We start from the raw sequence: 6,611 nt of genomic DNA, 5'->3' as shown, positions 1-6,611 counted from the left end.
GCAGGCCAGCAACAAGAGGCCTCTGCCTGCAAAGAAGTAAAGCCCTCCTCCCGACCACCATCTTGAGGGGGAGAGAAGCAGGCCAGCAACAAGAGGCCTCTGCCTGCAAAGAAGTAAAGCCCTCTTCCTGACCACCATCTTGAGGGGGAGAGAAGCAGGCCAGCAACAACAGGCCTCTGCCTGCAAAGAAGTAAAGCCCTCTTCCCGACCACCATCTTGAGGGGGAGAGAAGCAGGCCAGCAACAACAGGCCTCTGCCTGGAAAGAAGTAAAGCCCTCTTCCCGACCACCATCTTGAGAGGGAGAGAAGCAGGCCAGCAACAACAGGCCTCTGCATGCAAAGAAGTAAAGCCCTCTTCCTGACCACCATCTTGAGGGGGAGAGAAGCAGGCCAGCAGCAACAGGCCTCTGCCTGCAAAGAAGTAAAGCCCTCTTCCCGACCACCATCTTGAGGGGGAGAGAAGCAGGCCAGCAACAACAGGCCTCTGCCTGCAAAGAAGTAAAGCCCTCCTCCTGACCACCATCTTGCTTGTCTTTATTGCATGTTGTTCGATTTTTATTGGTTTTTGTGAGGTTGTTTTTATGATGTGTAAGTTTTTAAATGATTCTGTGAACCGCTTTGATCACCCCAGAAAAGCGGTATAAAAATAAAACATATTATTATTATTATTATTTTTCAATGAGACATGTTGTGTCATGATATATCCAAAGTATGATAGCCTCAGTTAAGCCATTTGAGCCTCAGTTAAGCCATTTAGTTGAAAGCCCTATGATGGTAAGGCAGCCCAAAAGGAAACAACTAATCCCATGACAGACAGTGTAGGCCTTAGACTACAAACTTCAGATTACAAACCTGATCCTTTATGACATGGTGGGGAAGTGGATTGGTCCCAGGAGCCAGGTTGCCTTGGATGATATCACAGTACACAGGTTTACCAATCCTCAACCACTGTCTGACACCATCTAGACCAGAAATCACTCATGAACTGAAGTGTAATTTTGCTGCATATTCATGGGATACAGACAGTAACATGACTGCAAAAGGCTTGTCCATTGTACCTGATCCTACCTTACACATGATCAATCAACTGAATGAATGAATCTACAGTATGCAAATTAGAATACTTTCCAAATACCAAATATCTCTAATCTGATCATACAGGGATTGGGAAGAAAGGGTGACAGGAACTAGGTAGGTAAGTATTGTTTTTCCCAATAAGTGGTATCCACAAAGAAGAGATAGTCAAGAAGACAGCCTGAAGTGCACTGTGTAGCATATTAGTGGTAGAATGGTAATCAGTGAAACAAAGTAGGATGGAGGGCATAACTGCAACAATAACAGAAGGGTGTCATACATTTAGAGATGGCAGAAAATTTTGTAACACAGTTCATTATTAATAAACTTACAGATGTCTTAACCTCAGTTTGGGGGAAAATCATGAGGTTTTTTTTAAAAAACAAAAGTAATTTTTTTTAAAGAAATGAGAACCTGACAGATTTTCTATCAGCTAGGGTGCTGATTATTTAAATTTCATTTCAGTCTGCAGTTAATTCTTGTGTCACGATTTTATTTTTATGTCCAGTTTCTATCTTTCAACAGCCATACTTGCTGGCAGGGACAACAGGGTTCTTCCTCCATGGGAAATACAGCTCTAATGTACTGAAGTTGGCAAAGAGGGGGTGAGGAGGAGGCAAAGGGGAGTAATTTCCTTTTAGGTTTGATTTTGAAGAATTTCCCCAAAATTTCTTCACATTCAGGATAGAAAGAACTAGAGTATTTTTTTAAAAAAAAATATTAATAAACTGGCAGATTTTCCTAGCTGAATATATAGTAAGGTAGCAGAAAAAGTTTGCTGAGTTCATTGGATATATTGACTTAGTAAGGAAGAAACTATTTTGAAGACAGCACAATTTATGATGCAGGAAAACAGTTTAATTCTTACTAGAATTTCTCTTTCTTTGTAGGCTATGGGTCTTTGGTGATCAACAAATGAACTTCCTGAGGAGGAGAATCCTTATAATGATTGTGATAATTTGTTTATTTTCCCAGCTTTACTTTTATTTGCCCTTTTCCAGATCTATTGTTAATTTCCAAAGTTATGCAATTGAAATAATTTAGTCTTTCCATGCTGAACTCATATGAATTGGGATTTTCACTTCTGTGTTATGGTATTCATAGCTTTCCTGCCAGGATAAATAATATTGGCATGGACCTGCAACTAGATAAGTTCATCCATTAGCGACTATGCTGCTTACCAGCAGGAGCACCAAGGCTGTTTTCATGCTTGAGTGGCAAATGTTTGTAGCTTAAATTTCCTCTCATTTACAGCTATTGAAGACAACTGCATTCTTTTACTGAACTGTCATGAAAAGTATTGATTTCTTGTCAGGGCTAACAGGAACATTTGTTGGTGTGGAGAAAGTATATATGTGAATGGCAAAAAATCATTTATAAGATAGAAAGAAGCTAATTAATCTGTGACTAGAGGAGGAAAAAAACCTTCAGTGGCAAATAGTCATCCTGTAAAGCTGAGATCCAAATTAGATTATATTATTTCCCTCTAGAGCAAATCAGTTTCATTAATACAATCTATTTGGCCGTAATATGTCATCATTCATTGAGAGCGGAGATGGATTAACTACTGCCCAAAATGATCAGGAGTACAGACATTATACCATAAACTTAATACTGCAGAAATAAGATGTTTTCCTAAAAAAACAAAAGAAAAAAGAAAAAAGAGAGAAACAGACAGACAAGGGAGAGGGGAAGAAAGGGTGGGAAACAGGTGATTTAAGTAATCTCCTTTGTTTTATTGATATATTCCTATTAATTTGGTGCTTGAAGTGTGACATCCCTATAGGCAATAAAGAGTAATCTAGTAGTCCGATTGTGGTACAGAGTCTTTGCGTTTCAATTTTACAATTGTACAATCAATATCTATTGCACATGGCCCTTTGTGGTTTTGAATGTACAGTTAACTCTGCACTGTATATGTGTGTAGCTTTATAACTATAGGAAGGGGAAAACCATCCAAGAATAATTGGGCTGTATTGGAATTTGGAAACTGCAGCTAATTGAGCAAGATGAGAAACACATTGCTGTGACGAACTGACTTACAAACCAGCCAATCAGAAGCCAGAGACCCTAAGCCAATCAGATGCTGGCTGAGGAGTTTGAAGATTCCGCTTGGCAGTTGGGTTGAGTCAGTTAGGGTTTGGAATCCTGAGGGATAAAGCTAGAGTTCTGTGGGGGAAGATAGTTAGTGTTAGGTCCAGAGAGGGACAATATTAGTTCTGGAGAGTCTAGAGAGGAGAGACTCAGTGTAGTCAGACTCAGGAAGAGGGGTTTGGGTTACATAATTTCTGGAGTGATAGTACAGCCCGTGCGGCTGAGTTATTATTAGAAAGTTAAAACCAGACTTATATATGTGTAACAGAAGAAGACATAGTAACAACTTCATGTCAAAGTTACCTTTGCCTATTCTGTTTTAAAATAAATGTTTATTCTTGTTTAACTATCCACTTGGCCTGTGATTTAACATCCATCCACGCTACTGACCTTTTAAAACCCACAGGGGTGTTGGGAAAGAAAGAAAGAAAGAAGGAAAGTATTGTGAGGTGGTGGGGAATCGTTACAGTTGCCTTCTAAATGTTGAGCTACAACTCATATCATCCCTCACTGTGAAGGTGGCTAAGGCTGATGGATGAAGCTGCTCAAGAATATAAAAAAAGCCACACTTCTCCTATTATTTATTTATTTATTTATATCCCGCTCTTTTCCCAGGACTGGGACTCAGAGCGGCTTCACAGCAATTAAAAAACAAACAAACAAACAAAAAGTACAATTAAAACATTTTTAAAATAAATAGATAAATGACATGCATTAAACAGAATGATTAAACTAGTCCAACATTTCTGCCTGTTCTTATAGTGATTCCTTAAATGCCTGTTTGAACAAGTAGGTCTTCACCTGCCGTCGGAAAGCCATCAAGGAGGGACCCGTTCTTATCTCCCTGGGCAGGGAGTTCCAGAGTCTAGGGGCAGCCGCTGAGAAGGCCCTCTCTCGTGTCACCACCAAACGTGTTTGTGAAGGTGTTGGGATGGAGAGAAGGGCTTCTCCAGAGGATCTCAGAGTCCGGGCAGGTTCATACCAGGAGAAACGGTCTGCCAAATAATGTGGACCTGAGCCATGTAGGGCTTTGTAGGATATAACCAGTACCTTGAATTGTGCCCGGGAACGGCACAACCAGGTCTGTTCCATAACCAGGTCTGAAACCAGATTGAAATGGATCTAGATAATCCGTTTCATCCAGAAACCCCTGGAGCTGGGAAGCCACCACATGTTCCAGAACCTTGCCCAGAAATGGTAGGTTAGACACTGGCCGATAGTTATTCATTATTGTGGGATCCAATGATGACTTTTTAAACAGAGGCCTCACAACAGCCTCCTTTAGGCAGGATGGAATTCTGCCTTGTTGTAGGGAGGCATTGATTACTTCCTTTACCCACTCATTCAGTCCCCCTCTGGCCTGTTTAATAAGCCAAGAAGGACAAGGGTCCAAGACACATGTGGTGGCTCTTATCTTTATCTGTCCACATCATCAAGCTGCACAAGTTGAACAGTATCCATTAACACTGGACTGGTAGGAGCCAAGGTAACATCCACTGACATTGTATTAATTGTAGCATCCAATTTGGACCGAATCTGAGTGATTTTATCTGCAAAATGCTGAGCAAATTCTTCACAACGAGCCTTTGAGTGGTCTGCATTTTCTACTTGAGGGTGAGTGTGTAAAAGACCCTTGACCACTCGGAACAGCTCTGCTGACCGGCTCCTTGCAGATGCAATGCTGGTAGCAAAAAATAATTTCTTTGCTGCCTGCATTGCCAAAGAGTAGGCTTTCAAATAGGATCTAGCCCGTATTTGATCAGATTCACTCCGAGTCTTTCGCCAACGTCGCTCTAGTCTCCTTCTCATTCGCTTCATCAACATCAAATCCCTAGAGAACCAGGGGGCTGGTTTGGCTCCACTCCGTGAGAGGGGACGCTCAGGAGCGATTGTGTCCACCACTCTGGCCATTTCCCCATTCCAAAGGCTGGCTAGGGCTTCAACAGAATCGCCTGCCAAGGTGACAGGAAACTCCCCAAGAGCCCTCAGGAATCCATCTGGATCCATCAGCCTCCTGGGGCGGACCATCCTAATCGGTCCCCTACCCCCACAGAGGTTCTGAGTCCCAGTAAGTCTAAACCTGACCAGATAATGATCTGTCCATGATAATGGAACTGTGGAGAGTTCCACCACATCATGATCATCATCATCCCACCCAGCACAAAAAACAAGGTCCAGGGTGTGCCCAGCAGCATGAGTAGGGTCAGATACTACTTGGGATAGACCCATGGTTGTCATGGAGTCCATGAAGTCCTGAGCCACTCCTGAAAGGGAAGTCCCAGCATGGATGTTGACGTCCCCTAGCACTAATAGACATGGAGATTCCAATACCAACCCCGAGACCACTCCGGTCAGTTCAGGAAGGGAGACTGTTGTGCAGCGGGGTGGGCGGTACACCAACAGAATCCCTGTTCTGTCTCGGCTACCCAATTTTAAATAAACACATTCAAAACCCGTAGATTGTGTGAGGGGGCATCTGGTCAGGGGGATGGAATCACGATATACAACTGCAACTCCACCTCCTCGCCCTCCAGATCTCGCCTGATGTTGCATAGAGAAACCAGGTGGGCAAAGCTGAGATAGATTAACTCCTCCATCCTCATCGAACCAGGTCTCTGTTATACATGCCAGGTCAGCTTGTTCTTCCAGAATCAGGTCCTGAATGGCAGCTGTTTTACTATTCACTGACCTGGCATTGAGCAGCAGTAGCTTCAACCCAGGGAGACTGTCATCAAGGCTATACATACTATTTAGACTGGGAGACACCTTGGGGACCACAAGCACCCTCTTGAGCTCCCTTCTTCCTTGGTGTTTTAATTGTCTCCTCTCTCCATATCTACCTCTGCCTTGAATGACTCCAATGGCTGCTCCCTGACTCTGTATATCCCTTCCTCCCTCAGGAAAAAACATGCTTCCTATTGAATTGATAGGAACAGGAAAAGAAAAACAAACAAAAAAGGAAGGTAGCAAATAAATAGGGATGTGGTCTGGTGAGTCTCCTGTAGAAGTCCCAGCCTTATTCCCCAGGTAGGTAAGGCAACTGTGCTGGATGAAACAGTGCCTGCTGAGTCAAGGTCCAGTCCTGAAAGAGCTCAGTCCAGAAAGGGAAGCAGAGGTCCAGGCAGCAGGAACAGAAGCTTCTTCTCCCAACAGCCTCCAGATAGAACATGTGGGCCTCTGTTTCTTTCCAGATGTTGTCTCCTTCCCAGATGTTATCAGGGAAGGCTTGTACCACAAGGTACAAGGGATCTAATATAGATGTTGCTGGACAGGGAAGCTTCCCTGGAGAGAAGTGGCAGTTGGTTTCAGTGCCTCTTAGTCCCTTGGGGCTCAGATGATGGCGTGCTCTCCCTCTTACTGAGTGACCCTGGAGAGAAATGGCAGTTGGTTTCAGTGCCTCTTAGTTCCTTGGGGCTCAGATGTTGGCGTGCTCTCCCTCTTAC

The sequence above is a fragment of the Sceloporus undulatus genome, chromosome 3 (genome assembly GCF_019175285.1).
Source record: "Sceloporus undulatus isolate JIND9_A2432 ecotype Alabama chromosome 3, SceUnd_v1.1, whole genome shotgun sequence".
NCBI lineage: Eukaryota > Metazoa > Chordata > Lepidosauria > Squamata > Phrynosomatidae > Sceloporus > Sceloporus undulatus.
Note: the sequence above shows the minus strand (reverse complement) of the source record.